The sequence below is a fragment of the Phoca vitulina genome, unplaced genomic scaffold, assembly GCF_004348235.1.
Source record: "Phoca vitulina isolate PV1807 unplaced genomic scaffold, GSC_HSeal_1.0 scaffold24, whole genome shotgun sequence".
In the NCBI taxonomy this organism is placed as follows: domain Eukaryota; kingdom Metazoa; phylum Chordata; class Mammalia; order Carnivora; family Phocidae; genus Phoca; species Phoca vitulina.
The window spans coordinates 28,732,665-28,753,589 of NW_022589727.1; the positions used below are offsets into that span (position 1 = coordinate 28,732,665).

The 20,925-nt window shown below is 41.8% G+C and overlaps 1 protein-coding gene and 1 pseudogene across 10 annotated transcripts in view; both read left to right on the forward strand.

The window, feature by feature from the left end:
* Window positions 1-20,925, forward strand: part of PTPRM (protein tyrosine phosphatase receptor type M) — a 799,041-nt gene that overhangs the window by 723,597 nt on the left and 54,519 nt on the right. The gene's annotated exons all lie outside the window — the stretch shown is intronic.
* Window positions 4,422-4,552, forward strand: LOC116642865 (annotated as a pseudogene).

The following is a 20,925-nucleotide window of genomic DNA, read 5'->3' on the forward strand; positions in this document are numbered from 1 at the left end:
GGAAGCTGCACACATTTAGAATCACTCCTCCAAGATGATTCAGGAGAACACCTGCTGGCCATGTGGTTTGCAAATGAGGGGTGCCTGGAGAAGTGTTCTTTTTATGATTGTTTGGTTTTATTTTTAAAAATGACTTCAAGAGTCCTGCTTTAGAAACCTCTTCATTCATCCTCTCTGCCCCTCTTGCCCTGAGGGAGATCATGCTTTGAAGCATGTTAATAAATGTGAGCTAGTTGAGGAAGGAAACGCTGTCAGTCTGTGATGGGCACGTCCTGCCCAGCACCCAGCTCCTCTTCCTCACAACCCCGCTCATGTGTGGGCTGGAGGGGGGCTTGAATATCGGCAGATCCCTCCAGAGGAACTTGCCTGTCATTCCCTCAGGGGAGCCAACGTACATCATGAAATGTGGAGGGCGTGTCACAGTCATGTGGTGGTGCCTCAGCACTTGACTGCCATTTCTCGGAGCCAGAGAAGGGGTAAAGAGCATCAGTGGGGTGAGTGGAGGAGGTAGGTCTTCAGCTAGCCTTGAAGGAGGGCTCCTGTGTTGGAGGACAGAGGACGGGATGAACGGCAGGACTACCAAGGTCAGGGAGGCGCATGGAGCCCTGGCAGAGGGCATGAGGGAGACCAGACTGAAGACAGGAAGGGTCTTCACCTCCGTGGTATCTTGGGTCCTCTGGGTTGCTTGTTGAAATGGATCTTCTCTCAGGAAAAACTCACACATACACACGATTTTATATAGACATTCAGGCATTCATAGACAGTAAAATCTAATCTGAAAAATCTCTACATCCCAGATTTAAGGGAAAAAAAAAAAAAGCCCTGAGTTAGATGGGTAAGAAAAACTGGCAGGTAAGGTGAGGACATTGGTTTAAAGGCTGTGATGAAGAGTGTTATTTAATGAAAGGAAGAAAGGCAGGGGGTGGGAGGGCACCTGGGTGGCTCAGTCGTTAAGCATCTCCCTTTGGCTCAGGTCATGATCCCGGGGTCCTGGGATCAAGCCCTCCATCGGGCTCCCTACTCTGCGAGAAGCCTGCTTCTCCCTCTCCCACTCCCCCTGCTTATGTTCCCTCTCTTGCTGTGTCTCTCTCTGTCAAATAAATAAATAAATAAATAAAATCTTTTAAGAAAAGGGGACAGAGAGGGTAGAAGAGACATGACAGAGAGCCATGTGGTGGTGAAAACAGTGCTTTAAGAAGATTAGTTAGGGGGCGCCTAGATGGCATAGTCGGTTAAGGGTCTGACTCTTGATTTTGGCTCAGGTCATGAGCTCAAGGTCATGAAATCGAGCCACGCATTGGGCTCTCTGCAGGGTGTGGAGCTTGCTCAAGATTCTCTATCTCTCTTTCTCTCAAAAAAAAAAAAAGGATTAGTTAGTATGGAATTATCTTTTAGAGAAAACTGGAAACAAAGGTAACAGGGAATAACCACAAAAAAAAAAAAATCTGGGGTACAAACAAATAATTCAGACAACAGTAATGACAGTGAGGCAGTTGTAGCTTTTATTCAATAATCTAAGTTGCCGGGGGAGGGAGGGAGGAAAAGATGGCAGAGGAGTGGTGGACCCTATTCCAACTGGTCCCCTAAAATGAGGGATGGATATCTACTAGACCACTCTGAACACCGATGAAATCAGCCTGAGATGTAAGCAGATATATCTGGATCTCTACAAACAGAATATCGCAGGCGGTTGGTTTCGAGGTATGAAGTGGGGAGCCGTGATTCCTTGGGCAGATATCCGAAGATAAATGGAAGGGGGAGGGAGCCCTGGCGATCCTACACCTCCGGTGAGTGATAGCCTCCCGCGCTGGGGACAGGACACAGAGTCACAGACTGGTAGCAGTGAAAGGACTTTAGGGCAGCCACCCAGAATGAAACCAGAGCGGCGGGGCCACGCATGCGAACTGGGGGCAGCTGGCGGTTTTAGAAGCACAAAGGGCAGAGACATGCCCTACCTGAAGGCAAGGACTGGGAGCGCTGCTGAGGGGCGCACAAGCCAGGACGCTGCAGTTTGTAGCAGCACAGACAGAAACAGAGATAATGTGGCCTGGAGAGCTCACTGAAGAACAGACTGTGATCTCTCTGCTCTGAGGCAGAGGGTTGGAAACGGTCTCTTCTGCTCTGACTCACAGAAGAGATGCAGAAAGCCGCCAGGGAAAGGTGCCAGAGAACAAAAGCCCCAAAAAACTGGTTTCCACTGAGCCCATCCCCCACCACAGGGGGCAGGGCAACTCCGCCCAAACAGGGTTGCCTGAGTAACAGCGCAGCAGGCCCCTCCCGCAGAAGACAGGCGGGGAGAACAAGAAGCCCCCAACCCTAAGGTTCCCATAAAACAGGTGCAACTTGCTTGGGTTGTGATCAATAATTTGGACTCTGTACATTCCCTCAACCACCCCTCAACAGAATGACTAGGAGGAGGAACCCCCAAATAGGAAAGACTGGAGAGATTGTGACTTCTGCCACAGATTTACAAATAGATACAGATATAACCAAGATGTCAGAAATGGAATTCAGGGTAGCAGTTGTGAAGACAATAGCTAGAATGGAGAAATTGATTAATGGCAACATAGAGTCTCTAAGGGCAGAAATGAAAGCTGAACTGGCAGAACTTAAAAATGCTATCAATGAGATCCAATCTAATTTAGATAATCTAACAGCTACGGTAAGCGAGGCAGAAGAACGAATTAGTGATCTAGAAGCCCAATTGATAGAAAAGTAGGATAAAGAGGCCAGGGAGAAACAACTCAAAATCCATGAAAACAGAATCAGAGAAATAAGTGACACCATGAGGCGTTCCAATGTCAGAATTATTGGGATATCTGAGGGGGTGGAGAGAGAGGACTAGAAGATATACTTGAGCAAATCGTAGCTGAGAACTTCCCTAATCTGGGGAATGAAACAAACATTCGTGTCTTAGAGGCAGGAAGGACGCCTCCCAAGATCAAGGAAAACAGGCCAACGCCCCGGCATGTAATAGTAAAACTCACAAATCTTAGAACCAAGGAAACCATCTTAAGGGCAGTGAGGGGGAAGAGATTCCTTATGTACAGAGAGAGAAACATCAGAATAATGTCAGACCTATCCACGAGACCTGACAAGCCAGAAAGGCCTAAAAAGACATATTCAGGGTACTAAACGAGAAGAACGTGCAGCCAAGAATACTTTATCTGGCAAAGCTGTCATTTAGAATGGATGGAGAGATGCAGAGCTTCCAAGACCGGCAGAAACTGACAGAATACGTGACCACTAAGCCGGCCCTGCAAGAAATATTAAGGGGGCGTTCTATAAAAGGAGAAAGACCCCAAAAGTGATATAGAACAGAAATTTACAGAGACAATCTATAGAAACAAGGACTTCACAGGCAACATGATGACAATAAATTCCTATCTTTCAATAATCACTCTCAACGTGAACGATCTAAATGCTCCCATAAAACGGCACAGGGTTGCAGATTGGATAAAAAGACAGGACCCATCCATATGCTGTCTACAAGAGACTCATTTTGAACCTAAAGATACATCCAGACTGAAAGTGAAGGGATGGAGATCCATCTTCCATGCCAACGGACCTCAAAAGAAAGCTGGGGTAGTAATTCTTATATCAGACAAATTAGATTTTAAGCTAAAGACTGTAGTTAGAGACACAGAAGGACACTATATCATTCTTAAAGGGTCTATCCAACAAGATCTAACAATTGTAAATATCTATGCCCCCAACATGGGAGCAGCCATCTACATAAGCCAACTGTTAACCAAAATAAGAGTCATATTGATAACAATACGTTAATTGTAGGAGACCTCAATACTCCACTCTCAGCAATGGACAGATCATCTAAGCAGAAAATCAACAAGGAAACAAGAGCTTTGAATGATACATCGGACCTCATAGATATTTACAGAACATTCCACCCTAAAACAACAGAATACTCAATCTTCTTGAGCGCACATGGAACTTTCTCCAGAATAGACCACATACTGGGTCACAAATCAGGTCTCAACTGATACCAAAAGATTGAGATTATTCCCTGCATATTCTCAGACCATAAAGCTTTAAAACTGGAACTCAATCTCAAGAAAAAATTTGGCAGAAATTCAAACACTTGGAAGCTAAAGACCACTCTGCTCAAGAATGTTTGGGTCAACCAGGAAATCAAAAAAGAACATAAACAATTCATGGAAACCAGTGAGAACAAAAACACATCGGTCCAAAACCTAGGGGATACTGCAAAAGCGGTCCGAAGGGGGAAATACATAGCCATCCAAGCCTCACTCAAAAAAATAGAAAAATCCCAAATTCACCAACTAACTCTACACCTTAAAGAACTAGAGAAAAAGCAACAAACGATGCCTAAGCCATGCATTAGAAGAGAAATAATTAAGATTAGAGCAGAGACCAGTTAGAATTAGAAACCAGAAACACACAGCTTTGCGCAGTGGCAGTATCGTAGCCAATGAGGTTTATCCGAGGCGCGATTATTGCTAATTGAAACCAGAAACACAGTAGATCAGATCAATGAAACTAGAAGCTGGTTCTTTGAAACAATTAATAAGATCAATAAACCACTGGCCAGACTTATCCAAAAGAAAAGAGAAAGGACCCAAATTAATAAAATTATGAATGAAAGGGGAGAGATCATCATTAACACCAAGGAAATAGAAACAATTATTAGAAATTATTATCAACAACTATATGCCAATAAATTAAGCAACTGCAAGAAATGGAGGCCTTCCTGGAAACCTATAAACTGCCAAGACTGAAACAAGAAGAAATTGACAACCTGACTAGGCCAGTGACCAGTAACAAGATTGAAGCAGTGATCAAAAACCTCCCAAAAAACAAGAGTCCAGGGCCTGATGGATTCCCTGGGGAATTCTACCAAACATTCAAAGAAGAAATAATACCTATTCTACTGAAGCTGTTTCAAAAAATAAGAAACAGAAGGAAAGCTTCCAGACTTATTCTACGAGGCCAGCATTACCTTAATCCCCAAACCAGGCAAAGACCCCATCAAAAAGGAGAATTTCAGACCGATATCCCTGATGAGTATGGATTCCAAAATTCTCAACAAAATCCTAGCTAATAGGAACCAACAATACATTAAAAGGATCATCCACCATGACCCAGTGGGATTTATCTCCGGGATGCAAGGGTGGTTCAGCATTCGCAAATCAATCAATGCGATAGAACACATTAAGAGGAGAGAGAAGAACCATATGGTCCTTTCAATTGATGCAGAAAAAGCATTTGACAAAATACAGCATCCTTTCCTGATTAAAACTCTTCAGAGTATAGGGATAGAGGGAACATTCCTCAATTTCATAAAATCCATCTATGAAAAACTCACAGCGAGTATTATCCTCAATGGGGAAAAGATGAGAGCCTTTCCCTTAAGATCAGGAACACATCAAGGATGCCCACTTGCCACTGTTGTTCAACATAGTACTAGAAATCCTAGCAACAGCAATAAGAGAACAAAAAGAAATAAAAGGTATTCAAATTGGCAAAGAAGCAGTTAAACTCTCTCTCTTTGCAGATGACATGATACTTTATGTGGAAAACCCAAAAGACTCCATCCCCAAATTGCCAGAACTCATACAGCAATTCAGTAATGTGGCAGGATACAAAATCAATGCACAGAAATCAGTTGCTTTCTTATCAACTAACAATGCAACTGTAGAAAGAGAAATTAGAGAAACAATTCCATTTTCAATAGCACCAAAAACCATAAGATACCTCGGAATAAACCTAACCAAAGAGGTAAAGGATCTATACTCTAGGAACTACAAAACACTCATGAAAGAAATTGAAGAAGACACATAAAAATGGAAAAACATTCCATGCTCATGGACGGGAAGAATAAACATTGTTAAAATGTCTATGCTACCCAGAGCAATCTATACCTTCAATGCCAACCCGATCAAAATTCCAATGACATTTTTCAAAGTGCTGGAACAAACAATCCTAAAATTTGTATGGAATCAGAAAAGACCCCAAATCACCAAGGAAATGTTGAAAAAGAAAAAACGGGGGCATCACATTGCCTGATTTCAAGCTATATTACAAAGCAATGATCACCGAGACAGCACGGTACTGGCACAAAAACAGACATATAGACCAATGGAACAGAATCGAGAGCCCAGATATGGACCCTCAACTCTATGGTCAAATAATCTTCGACAAAGTGGGAAAAAATATACAATGGGAAAAAGACAGTCTCTTCAATAAATGGTGCTGGGAAAATTGGACAGCCACATGCAGAAGAATGAAACTCGACCATTCTCTAACACCATACACAAAGATAAACAAAATGGTTGAAAGACCTCAATGTGAGACAGGAATCCATCAAAATCCTAGAGGAGAACATAGGCAGTAACCTCTTCGACATTGGCCACAGCAACTTCTTTCAAGATATATCTCCAAAGGCTAGTGAGGCAATAGCAAAAATGAACTTTTGGGACTTCATCAAGATAAAAAGCTTCTGCACAGCTAAGGAAACAGTCAACAAAACAAAGAAGCAACCCACAGAATGATGGGAGAAGATATTTGCAAATGACACTACAGACAAAGCTCTGATTTCCAAGATCTATAAAGAACTTCTCAAACTCAACACCCAAAAAACAAATAATCAAGTCAAAAAATGGGCAGAAGATATGAACTGACACTTCTCCAAAGAAGACATACAAATGGCTAACAGACATGAAAAAATGTTCATCATCATTAGTCATCAGGGAAATTCAAATCAAAACCACATTGAGATACCACCTTACACCAGTTAGAATGGCAAAAATTGACAAGGCAAAAAACAAATGTTGGAGAGGTTGTGGAGAAAGGGGAACCCTCTTACACTATTGGTGGGAATGCAAGTTGGTACAGCCACAATGGAAAACAGTGTGGAGGTGCCTCAGAAAATTAAAAATAGAGCTACCCTATGACCCAGCAATTGCCTACTGGGTATTTACCCCAAAGACACAGACGTAGTGAAAAGAAGGGCCATATGCACCCCAATGTTCATAGCAGCAATGTCCACAATAGCCAAACTGTGGAAAGGGCCAAGATGCCCTTCAACAGATGAATGGATAAAGAAGATGTGGTCCATATATACAATGGACTATTACCCAGCCATCAGAAAGGATGAATACCCAACTTTTACATCAACATGGATGGGACTGGAGGAGATTATGCTAAGTGAAATAAGTCAAGCACAGAAAGTCAATTATCATATGGTTTCACTTATTTGTGGAACATAAGGAATAGCATGAAGGACATTAGGAGAAGGAAGGGAAAAATGAAGGGGGGGAATTGGAGGGAGAGATGAACCATGAGAGATTATGGACTCTGAGAAACAAACAGGGTTTTAGAGGGGAGGGGGGTGGGAGTATGGGTTAGCCTGGTGATGGGTATTAAGGAGGGCACGTACTGCATGGAGCAGTGGTTGTTATACGCAAACAATGAATCATGGAACACTACATCAAAAACTAATGATGTGTTTTATGGTGAATAACATAATAAAATAAAATAAAATTTAAAAGAAATAATCTAAGTTGCATACAACTAAAATATGTCTTCTAATATTAAATATAGTGTCAAAATGGTTGATTTTTAAGTGTGTTCCTTCTCATGTAATAAAAAATGATAAATATATTTTCTTCCTATATTCATAGTTTTGCTTGATATAATACACTTCTTTTTGAAACTTAGCATTTTTATTTGTCCATTGATTCGATAAATATTAAGTGCCTATTAAGTGCTAGACTTTCTGGTATAACTAATTTTCTATCCTCTGACGAATTTGGGTATTACTCGTCTCATTTCATAAATATAGGAAAGAAGGCTCCGGGGAGCAGCAGGGGTGGAAAACAGAACTAACATGTAGTTGAGGGCTGGCAGTGTGCCCAAAAGGTTCTGGATGCTTTTCCTCCTTTCCATATCAAATGCTGCCTGATACCATGTGATTCTCACCCTGGATAAGAGGCTCAGAGTTTATGCTCTTTCTCCTGGACTGAAGCTTGCCCCTCAAAATCTAATCCCTTCCTTCTAAGTTATCATCTTCCTTTACCCAAAAAAAGCAAATTTTCTATGATACAGTCATATCTGAAAATAGCTCTTAATTAAAATGGTCTCAGATGTCCTGAAATATGACACTAAGATTCCAGAGTCTCCCTGTTCCCCAGCGGGCCTCTGGGCACCTGTTTGGAGACCCACTAGTCCAGGGAGCGAACACTGATGGTCACAGAAAGAGACTCTACGTGGCAGCAAGATCAAGGCTGAGGTCAGAATTCCAGTGGGGTAGCCAGGCCTGTCAAATTAGCACAATCTCCCCAAAAATAAATGATAAAATGAGTGTCAAGGCACCTATCCTCAAGAAGATTAAAATGTGTGGATTTTAACAATCTGAAGATAGCACATCTTTTGTTCACAGAGACTCTGGATGCTCAGTGTCATATTTCTGGATGCCCATCACACTGGGACTGATAAGAAAACCAGTTACCAGATAGCCATTTACCATGAGAAATATCACTGTCCATCAGGCAGAACCACCCTCCTCCTGGCAAGCACATTCGCATTGCAGGCCAGCTAAAGAGGAAGATGCCTGGGCAGAAGGTTGCGTCATGTCCTGGCATCAGAGGAACATCCACAGAGTTCATTTATTAATTCAAAAGGTACATACCCACTGCCTGGTGGAGCACGGACATGAAGCAGATGCCCAGTGAGAAACCAAGAATGAGTGAGTGAGGGAAGGAATAAATAAATGAATGAATTGGGAGTTACTGTGTGCCAGACACCAGTTAGACAGTAGAACATTCCAACCAAGCAAAGCTTCTACTCACCTGGGTAGATTTGGGCATCATTGATCTCCAATTTCTGTGACCATGTCTTTTCTGAGTACCAGCTGATCAACTCCCAATTCTTATTAACACTTTTTCTTCCAAAGTGCCAGCCAATCAAGGCACTGCTTTTGGAGATAATCTATCCTGTTAAACAACTTAGCTTATCTCTGCCCTGATCCTACCTGTGCATATCCCCCTCCCATATACACTGGATATAATCAGTTTTATTTGTCCATAATTATTATTTATTGATAATTTGAAAAGAGAAAAAGAGAAGCCTGAAAATAAACGTCCTCCAGAGACCTTGAGCTAGGAGCAGACTTTTAACATGAAAATAACAAAAATGTGGGGAGTGAAGGTTTCTAGCAGAAACACCTCCCAGTCATCAACTACTGCACTACGGTTGAAACTTTGCTATAGTGACTTCCTTCTGTTTGCTGTCGATCTGGTTTTCTTCTCCATGTCTTCCACATACTCCATGCAGTATGATTATTTTTCTTAAGGATTTTTCAGAAAGATAAATGTGGTTTATATTTTCCTAGCTCCACATTCTACCTCTGGCCTCTGAAGCAGTGAATAATGGTGCTTAGAATAGGTACACTTAACCCTCCTCAGCAAGTCACACTTGGAGCAGAGACTTGTCAGTGTCGATGCAAGTTCTACACACTCTGAAGAAGGTTTTGTCTCCTGCATACTGGCCTCCAGATGGAGATGAACCCTTGAAATTATTTCTCGGTAGAATTGAGAGAAAAAAAAGTTTTAATGAAGAGCTAAACCTTCAGTAAACAACTTTTGTTTTTATTCCTTCAACTACCAGTGTGTACAAGTACAGTAGCTGCCATTGTTCTTCCCAGCTAAGTGGCCGCCATATTGCCAATCAGTTGTAGACTGTGTTTGGAGTTGCTTATTGTATCATCTTTGAGGTTGATTTAAAAGAATCTCCGGGTAAAGTGGTCTCTAGTTTTCAAATTTAAATAGGGAGGCTTTGAGGAGATGTCATTTATACCCAGGCAAACAGTGACCCTTCATGAGGTATGCATTCCATATGCCCATGGCGAAGCTCTCCATGGAGGACCCACTGCATGTTATTCTCCCTGCACAGTTTTCCAAAGAAGAATGAACAATTGCAATTAACAGCTTCTCCACAAACTGCCTTTGAAGCCATAATTTTTCTTCACCAGATTAATTTCAGCAGACTGGCCAATTAGCCAAAAGGTCAGATCACAAACATTTCTCACCCTATGCTCTTAATACACCTACTCATTACTAGTGAGAACATTTAAAGACAGGTTGCAAATTAAAAGATAAAACCAAAAATAGATTGCAGTAGGTGGCATCCACCTATATTGTTATAGATGCCATGGTGGAAACATGTCCCTTGAGTAATAGAACCTAAACCAACACAGAATAATTGGAAGACAAACGATGCTGCTTTCAAGCAGGCACCCAGTTTTAAATTGTTCCAAATGCTTTTTGAGCCTGTTAGAATAATTTACCAGTGTTCCTCATTTGAAGTAGAAAATTCTGGAATCTTTTCAAGCTGGTAGAAACTTTAAAAGTCTTGAAGTCCAGCTCCCCTGTTTTGTCATTGAAACAGTTGGAACTTAAAGCACAAATTGCTTTAAGTGACTTTCATCCATATAAGTTCAAGTGAGTCATGTATACAAAAGTATTTGTAAACTGTTTGGATTAACATTCATGAATATTTGCAGAGATTGCATGCAGTGTTCAACTTTGGAGAAACCGAATGTGTTTCCGGTCTCCTGAGGGGCCTTTTGTCCAATCGAGGAAAAATATGAGGTCATGTCTTTCTTCCAGGTTCAGCCCTTTGAAAAGATAGAGCTGGAGCTGAGTACCCAGAACCACAGGCCCCAGTGCTGGCTTCTGGGACCTGCGGCATCATGGGCCCTTTCAAAGCAAATTGCTCTCAGACCCAGTTCATCCAAAACTGAACAAATATTTCTGTGAATGTACCGTCTGTCTGTCTCAGACAGGGTTGAAAATTCAGCACTGACCTCAGGAACTACATAGTGCTGGTGTATATATAAACAGCCAGTACTAAGTTCTGGTTTTGCGGTAAGACCAGATCTGGAAACTACTTTAGGTTATTTGTCTTCCTCGCCCGTACTCCATAGCAGGTGGAAAAGTGAGACCCAGTGCAGAACTGGAGCCATTTTCCTGATCAAGGTTCCTTGATCACACACCGACACAGTTTTGAACAAGTTTGCAGCAGACAATTTAGGAAGTTTCTGGCCATTGCAAGTTACTTTTGTGCCTTGCCTTCTTACTGAAAAGGATGCTTCTAAAAATTTTCTGATGCAATGCCCTATGCTGCCACTGAAAATTTGAGATTGCCTACACTGCGCGATGTCTAGGGAATCAACTTATCTCTATTTTATTCATTTATTAGATTTATTCTCTTTTTTCTTAAGTAAAAGCAGATCCCACTTGCATACTGAGAAAGGCTTAATTAAAGAATACAGAGACTAATGAAAGCTTTTATTTCTCTGGCAGTGGCCCCTGAAGCATGTGAATATAGGTTTTTCCCTTTGCTTTATTTCTCCTGACAGAAGGCAGCCAGATCCTTTGGGTCACCAAACCCCTCCATTCTGAAGGCTGCCTTTCTTCTTTTTTTCTCCTTGATTGCCTTCTCTCTGGTCCCCTCTTTGCAGCATGAACAAGTACTCAAGATGAGTTTATGAGGGTTCTCTTTAGAGACAGGCCTGATGAATGCTCTGTGACTCAGCCAGCAAGAGGCTCTTATGGTGTGAACATCTGTCATGTGCCTCCCTTCTGAGGCTACAAACACTTTCTCGTGCGTCTCTTCCCAGCTCTTTAGGCAATATTGCCATACAACCCTTCCCAGGGATCAAGAACCAAAGGTCCCACCGGGACCAGGGCCTCTGTCTCTGCAGGGGAGAGCAGATTATTGCCACACGCTGCCTACCAACCCTTTCTTTCTTTTCTCTGTAAGAGTTTCTCTTTGGAGGCCTAATCTTTACCCCTGTCACTCAAATCTGATTTGTCTGCCTTTATCATTCAGCTTTCCACATCAGGAATAATAGCAGCCTTTGCCTTCCCATTCACAGTGGTACCACTGCACGCTGAAAATGTTTATGTAACTGCCAGTGAGGCCTGATTCTAGAGGAGGGCTGAATATAATCCACAAAGAGCAAAATCCAAATAAAGTTCATTTAGGTAGACGGGATTTTGAGAAATGCTTTGGAACATTTCAGTTCCAAGCGCAGGTCATGCTAAGGATCACCCCATTGCTGGTTTTATTCACACATACTGCTATGCTTATGCAACATTGCCATGATCAAATCTTTGAAACGGGGGTCCCCAAATTCTTTCCATATACAAAATTATTTTTTATGTCAGTTGCTAGGATAAGACTTTCCCCTCCAAGTGGCAATGGGGAAGAGAGGCTAATGAGAGTGGATTCCAGAGTTAGACTGTCTAGGCTCAGATACCAGCTCTGCAAGCAGCTGCTCAATAAATATGAGCTGTGATTCTTATCATTATCATCATGTGGATTCCAAAAGACACACTTTCAGTAACACATAGGCAGTTCAGGCTTTAATGCAGGTATAGTGTATACCCATACAGTTTTCATAAAAATTAATAATTCTACACCTGTTCATGCTTCCTTCCAGAAGGATGTATCAAAGGGAACCACTTACTTTTTCACCAATATTTTGCATCCTCCTCAAAGTGCAAAGATTATCATCATTTTGAAACAAAGGACAGACATGGGTTGGAAAGACAATAAGCTATATCATAAGCTTGGAGAAACGTATTTTCCTTCTGCTTTTGAAGTTTTGCAGAAATTGAGCAGCTCTGATAGCAGCAAAGGACACCAGTCTTGGTGTTCTGAAGGATTCCCTGAAGCACACAGAGTCAGATCACATGGAAGTGAAAACCACTAATTCCAAAGGCGAGACAAGTTTTTGCACAACAGGCTTTGTCCAAACCAATTTCTGAGATAAGAATACACAAGAATATTTTAGAGAGGAGCTTTGGAAGGCTAAGAAACCACTGGATAACAAATGGGGCTGAGAAATGATCTTGTGGAAAAGAGAATAATAATGACAGAGGAGCAGTGGGGGGAATAAAGGGAAAGATGTGTGCTCTTGGGCTCCTTCTTCAACCTGTCTGTGTTGGGTGGGGCTAGTTAGGCAGGCACCATCTTCTGCTTGGCTAGTACTTGACCAGATGCCTAAAAGTGGTCAGTTATAATCTGCACCAAAGAGATAGACAGTGTGGAGCTGAGCCAAAAGGAATTCCTGCAGACCACTTCTGAGATCCATTTCACCCAGCAGAGTCCCAGGAAATGCAGGTGTCCCCCAAGCACTGTGTGTCAGCTGAGGAAAAGGACCACGGAAATAGTTAATCAGTGCACAATGAATTTAAAGAATTATTGTTCTTTTTAAAATTATGTAACAGTATCATGGTTGTGTTCTTTAAAAAATATGGAGATAGCCAGTGAAATATTTACATGCAGGCAAGAAAACATAGACACTTTACTTGTGAGTAATCATGCCCATGGCTTTGAGTGAAGGTGACTCCTACCCTGACCCACCCCCAAAGCCTCACTACTCACACAGGGGAAAGCAAACAGGATATTAAAATTTTTGACCAATAATTTATTAACAAGTTTCCAAAACAAATTTCCTGGCAACACAATCAGACTACCTTATTCTACTTTTGTATGACACATAGAAAGAGTTTTTTCTAAGTTTTCTTAACAGTTAAAACATTTATATCACTTTCAAAAACTTTATTTTTTTTTAAGATTTTGTTTATTTATTTGACAGATAAATTTATTTGAAGACTTCCAAGGGTGATCTTACAGATTTTTATTTTTAAATGCTAGTTAATTTTAAAACACATGGAGCTTTTGTTTAAGGAAAAAAAACTTCTAAAAATATTATGACAAACTTAGGTCTCAAAGCTACTGTTTTCATTTATTTTCTTGTTTAACGGTCTTAAAATTCCTGGTAGGGGAAAGGAAAAAGTACTCAGAATACTTGATTCATTTTGTTTCCAGTTTACTTTTTTTAAAAATGTGCTTCTTTATTTTTGCTGTGACTTGAGACATAGTTAAGAGTGGTGTGGAGGGCGCCTGGGTGGCTCAGTTGGTTAAGCGACTGCCTTTGGCTCAGGTCATGATCCTGGAGTCCCTGGATCGAGTCCCGCATCGGGCTCCCTGCTCTGCAGGGAGCCTGCTTCTCCCTCTGACCCTCCCCCTTCTCATGTGCTCTCTCTCTCATTCTCTCTGTCTCAAATAAATAAATAAAATCTTTAAAAAAAAAAAAAAAAAAAAAAGAGTGGTGTGGAAATGCAGGAAGTTTATCCTAGCAAAGATAAATTAGGGAAAACCACAATAAAAACAATGAAGGTATATAAAAATTTACAACAGAAAAGAAAGGAATTATAATAATGACTAATCGAGTAGGATGAACTCACATTGGAACTAAGATATTAGACAATATGAATATGAAAAATGGGAAAGGAGAGATTAGAATTTTAAAATACCAAGTGCCTTATATTTCTTAGGCAGAAAATGGGTAGTGATTAAATATATCTTTATTAAGACATAGCAAAGAGTACTATGTTATTCTTTATCATTTTTGTTTTTAAATATTTTATAACTATTTTAATTGAAAAAATGAATAAGATGAAAGACACATTATTAACCAAAACAGAGATAATGTTTAAAGGGTTATGACTCATGGGATAGACAAAGGCTTCCTGGGCTATTTTAGAATCTGCGTGCAGCCTGTCCATCCATTAGTGTTTGTTTTGTACCAATTTTCTTTTAATTAAATCTGATATGACCTTTTGGTGTCCAGTCAGGATTGCATATGTTCTAGTAATGCACCTGGAAACCAACATTCCATGAAACAAATCATCTAGGGAGAGCCACGAATATTTGCACAATGTTGGCACACTTTCTTATTTCAGTCTCAAAGGACAATTTTAGGGAATGGTATGAGTGAACTGTAAACATCAACATGTGGATTATGTGTTTGAGGGGAAATGTTACTAATGGATATGGCAGGAAGTACATGCCTGGTTTTCGGTTATAAAAACACACACCTGTGAGCCAATTTAGAATAAAAGGGGTAATTGGCAAGTAGCTGCTCACCTGAGTGGGCCAGGCAAAGGGAAAAGACTTGCAGCGGGAAAGTCGACTCCCGGGTAAGAAGGGGTTTATCTTTGTGTGCGAACCACTGAAATTATTAGCTGAAAACACTATTTAATGTCATTATTTTAGTCATCGCTTTTGACTCTGCTTCTAAAAAGGTGTATTTTATTATAGCTCCAGTGCCTATTTTCTCTTTTACTGTCACTAAATGAAAATTCCAGTAGACTGCTGAACATTCTGAACCCTGTAATTCTGGACGTAGAGGGTGCTTCACGTAAGAGCTATCCTTAGAAATCCTATTTTAACATGCTACTAGTTATATTTTTGAATTTAAGTTAAATAAAGTATTCCCAAGTTTTCCCCATCATAGAACAATCCTCAGTGTTTGCTTCTGATTCCTTAGTTGATTTGTATTGTTTCTTTTAAATGGTAATTTCAGGGGTGGGGGGTAAGGATATTCTTAGCAATTCAGGAATATGAGCAAATCACATCTCATGCACCTAGCCATCTCAACTTTGGTTACCACGTTCCACAGCTGAAACCAAAAATTATTCATAAAAATTCCATGATTTTAACATAAGTAGCCTCAGGGAAGAGCAAACGCACCTATCAAATAAGTGTTGTTAAGGATTTTTAATGCAGAAGCCGACTGTTTTCTGGGTCACCATTATCACTTTTGTGACACACACGAGGCAGATACAGTCCATAAAACATGGTGGCATATTTTACCTTTTACATTTCACTACTGCACAAATGAAAAGCTACTAAATGTAAAATTATAGTTGTGCTATGAAACAATCATATCGAGAAATCATGTAAGTTTTGTAATAAAAACTTATTCAGAAACCACTGAAGGGACATCTAATGCTCTGAATGTTGAATAACTGACTTCATAATACTTATTCTAGATTATTGCCAGCAGTAACAATAACAATAATGGATCAAAAACTTAGGACCCTTTTATTTATGAGCAAGAGCTTTAAAATAAATGCATAAATCCTAGGCTGATCTTTTTCCACATCCAAATTCTACCTTCACTCGTCTTCAGTCCTAATGGAGTGAACTGGATGCTGTAGGACTTGACCAAGCCCAAGCCAGGCCGGTGCCCAGAGCAAGGACTCCTAGGTTTTCTGCAGCTACTTTGCCTGTAGGGTCCCCGCCCCTTCCGTCTGTACTTCCACCGTTCAGTGTGTACCCCACACCACGCACAGCCACCCCTCCCGCACCCAGGACCAGTCACGTCACAGCTGGAGGATTGACGTTCACGAACAAGCCCCACCCCCGCCCAGTCGGCCGAGGCCATTCTGAAATCTAAAAAGTACAGCTGGATTGTCCTGGGTTGCAATCCCAGCTTCAAGGGCATTTATTCTCCTAAACCTATCTCTCATCTTAAAATGGAAATTTACACAGTCGCGGTGGTAAATACAGAAAGCACACCTAGCCCGAGGAGCTCATCATCGTGCCTCAGTTCATTGTTCACCATCCTTGTCATCTCCCTTCCCGGGTCCCCTTTCCAGCCCAGGGCCCTCACTTGGCTCCTTCGCACTAGGGACAGCAAGAATCCTGCTCAGTTTCATCCAAAACTCCCTCCAAGGGCAGCCTCAGTCTCCCCAGTCTGATTCAAATGTGAGCCTCTGCACTAGGTAACCTTGAGTGTGCCAGCTGTGTGAGGCCACCCAGAGGGCTGTCACTCTGCCCACTGCTGCTCTGACCTTCGCACCCCCATACTCCGTGTGCTGCTCAAGAGGAATCACCACCTGGAGCCATGCTGCCACTATCTTTAGGACTCCAGACATTTCCACACTGCCTGGACATTTCCACTTCTGGTCTCTGCCAGCCACCTGCATGCCCAGGGAGCCATCCTTGGAATATTTTAACATTTTTTAATATATCTAGAGTAAAATAGTCAAAAATTGTTCCTCTCATTAATCAATATAGAGCATCATCTCTTTATTTACTCTTTTTTACTCTTCATATTCAACATATTCCTGTTTCTTGGGAGTTTTTGTTCAATAAATGAAATAGGTCCCTCCACCATAGACACACATCCATCTACATCCTGCAGGAGAGCTCAGCGGCTCCCTCTGGACTTGGCCTTTTGGTAGCTAGACTCAGCTTTTCAGTCCACTGAGCCCACTTGTGAAAAGGAGATAGACAATATTAAAATATTTTCTAAGATAAAATGAGGATTGATATAATTAGAATAAATATTTTATGATATGTGATAAATATATTTTAACTACTTTACAGATCGAAGCATATCTAACCTGAAAGAAAACACATGAAACTTTCAGCCATGGGTTTCATCCAGAAAAATTTGGTGGTCCAGCAAAACATTCCACTTGCATTTAAAAGAATAGGCATTACCAGGGGCACCTGGGGGCTCAGTCGGTAAAGTGTCCGATTCTTGGTTTCGGCTCAGGTCATGATCTCAGGGTTGTGAGATGGAGCCCTGAGTCAGGCTCTGTGCTCAGCATGGAGCCTGCTTAAGATTCTCTCTCTCCCTCTCTCTCTGCCCTTCCTCCCCCTCTAAAAAAAAAAAAAGAATAAACATTACTAGCCTCTACTGCTTCAAGTGTTCTGAATTCAGAGCATCCCAACATGAACCAAAATACCCCAGTCTCTAATATGATCAAGCACAGGTTTGAATGGCATTATGTAAGAAATAAAATGTTCCTATTATTTAAAAAAATATCCCCATTTCTAACATCAGATTTTACCCGTAATAGAAATACGTTTCAGACAAGGAAGGCAGGAAGCCCAGTGTATTTTCAGAGCCAATATTTCAGTCGATTGCTTTGTTTCAGACCTGTAGGTTGTATACCTGAGCAGTGCCCCATCATAGTATTTGAAATGGGTGAGGGTTTTGTTAAGTGCGAGAAAGACCACTGTGCATAGGGTCTCCTCCTCAGGGAGATCAGTTTTGGTAGCATCCACATAGAGTTATATATCTAGAAATGAATCCTTTTAAAACTAGTCATGTGCCCCATGGAAAATCTTGGTGTGTCTCCAGAGGCGTGCATAGCTGAGTCTGAAGTTCAAGTATCTTAGGATACTTACTTCCTTTAAATGAGAGGATGATATGTTCTTGACTTATCTCTACCTTATACAAGTACAAGCTTCTTGAAAGTAGGGGCTATGTTTCTATCACTCACCTTGGCATCCCTTCTATACCTTGAGGAGTGCCTGGCACAGAGCAGGCTGAATGCTCACCTATAGATACAGGCTGCACACTCAAATTCCCACCAGGGGCCAGCTAGGGGGTATGAATGAGGGAAGCAAGCTAGGTATAAGACCACTGGGCACAGAGAAACTGTAACCTGAATGGGCAGGTCTACATTCACAGACCACCAAGGAAGACGTGCATTAAAAACATTGGCATCACAACTGACTGTAAATGTTTGAAGAAACAGGGAGCCATGGCTCGGGTCTCAGAACACCTGCCTGACAGGGTGACCTTCAGTGGGCCAAGCTGAGACAACGGGACTTGCAGGCTTGAATTGACACCTGTGTAGGAGAAGGATGATAGCAATTGGAGGAGGGTGTCTGCTCTGGAAATGCTCCTGAGTGGGGGCAGCTCAGGACGTAGGAGAGGTTGGGGTGGTGGAGAAAGAGACTGGGACTGGCCACGCTCAAGAAGTTGGATTTGATTCTGTGGCATCGGGACCCATGGGAGGTTTAAAGGCAGGAATCAACCTGGTAGAAAAAAGAAAAAACATGTTTGAAGAGGTAGTTTCAGGTGGTTGACATGGGTTTTCTTCTATTATCTTCTTGCCAGGATTGTGATGACTGCACACACACACACACACACCTGTCAGCTAGAACCCTTCTGAGGTGCTTTTGACATTGGCACGGAGGCAGTGTCACACGGTGGGATAGACCTCAAAGGTCAGCTCGACAACCCACTAGTCGTGTGCCTTTCAATAATGTGCCTGACTTCCTCGGCCTCCCCTCCTCTCAGTAAAATGGGGGAGAACCATAGCACCAATTACATAGGATTGCAATTTTTTAACAGAATAAGACATAAAATACTTCACATGAGACCTGGGCAATAGCAAGTGCCCCAAAGAAGTTAGGTATTATTCTATTTACGATGGATCGCAATTTGAACGTGTACTACCTTTCTTCCCTTCAAAAAACTCTAATATGCCGTCATGAGCTTAAGGACCTTGACCTCTCGGCGGCGCTAGGTAACAAAGAAAACACAATGTAGAGAAATTAGAATGTGAAAAGAAGAGATACAAGTCTTCTATCAAGATTTGAAATGATGATTTTTAATATCTCTCACTTCCCGCGAACTAGAGAACTCATCTGAACACAATGGAGCCCATCCTTGAGCGGCTTTCACTTATGCTTTTCATTGCCTTTCATTTTTTTTAATTGCGCTCTAGTTCTCCCTGACCTTTTTGTTGTTGCTGTTCCTTCCAGGCTTGTTGGTGGTCAGAATGGCCCCCACGTACATTTTCTTCTCAGCAGAGGTCCGTGTAAGCCAACCATTGTGAGGGAAATGGAATGTATTATTGGCCTGATATTGAAATTTCGAGACCTTACCTTTCAGATGCTTTAGTCCCACGAGGGGACAACTGCTGAGAATCACCTTCTTGCCTACTGTACAAACATCTGTAAGGCACAGCCACAGCCTGCAGAAATCAGACAGCGGGGCTGTGGGTCACCGCAGCTGTGGGTCACCGCTGTTGGTCCCTGGAGCGAGGGAGGTTTTTCAGAGTCCATTGTCTGTTGTTGTAGATTCCTTGTCTTGGGAGTCGTTTGTCCAGCCTGGGAGCAATCCCCAGTGACCTACTACTGTCCTCATGGTAAGGGCGTTTGCCACACCAGCTTTTGGGAGACAGACATCAGAGGCAGAGGAATACTGATCCTCCACTGATGTTCCCCCCAAATCTTAGCCCTGTGAGGGCGTGGGTGCCAGGGTAACCGCCTTGTGTCCCGGGCATGCATTTGTAGGCTTCTGGTGGCCAGGGTCTCTCAGACCCCCACCAGGAGCTGCCAAAATCAAAGGGAGTGGCCCTTGGGATCAGCAAAGCCTACCCCGCCCCAGCCTCTGGCATGCTTTTTGATTTTGTTAGAAGACATAGATCTCTGAGTCAGAATGTATCCGTGTCTCAGGAAATAATTTGAAATATATTATTCAGTATAATTTGACTAATTTCAAAGAGAAAAGAAAAACAGGATTGACCAATGTTGCCTTAAAAACCTTGAATTGGGGTGCCTTCCTTTTTCTTTTTTTCCCCCCTCCAAAAAGAACAAAAACAAGAAACAAGATTTGAATGAGCATTCATGAAAATATCTTGAATCATTAGCCAAGAAGACTCTCTAGTGCCCGCCCCTGAGCAGTTTTATTGGTGAACTCCCACCGTGACCAGGTCAGGGAGATGGTCACGTGGTGTGTCACCAAGGGCTGCTTTCAAATACTGACGGTGCACTTACCCCATGGCGGGAGGGGAGAAGAGATGAGGAAGACCAAAGCAAAACCGCATCAGGGGTGTTGGGCACTCGGGACCTTCGCATTGCATGGTTTGTTTGTTTTTTTCTTTCTGGGATCTGCTTAGAATAATCTTTGTATTCAAGTTCATTTTCAGATCTTAACCCAAGCTGTTTTAGTTCTTCTGGATACCTGTCCTAATTTTAGCATTGAATAGAACAATGACCTAATTCATTTTTCTATCCCAATCTTTTTTTTTTTTTTTTTTGGTCTAACTTTTCTATCCTAATTGGTTTTTTTTTTAGTCTGTTCCAATTTTTTTTTTACATCAGCAGGTAAGAAAATCATCAAGACTACCATTTATCTTAATCTCAGGAAACAAACTGAGGGTTGCTGGAGTGGGGGGTGGGGTGGGAGGGATGGGGTGACTGGGTGATGGACACTGGGGAGGGTATGTGCTCTGGTAAGCGCTGTGAATTGTGCAAGACTGTTGAATCTCAGATCTG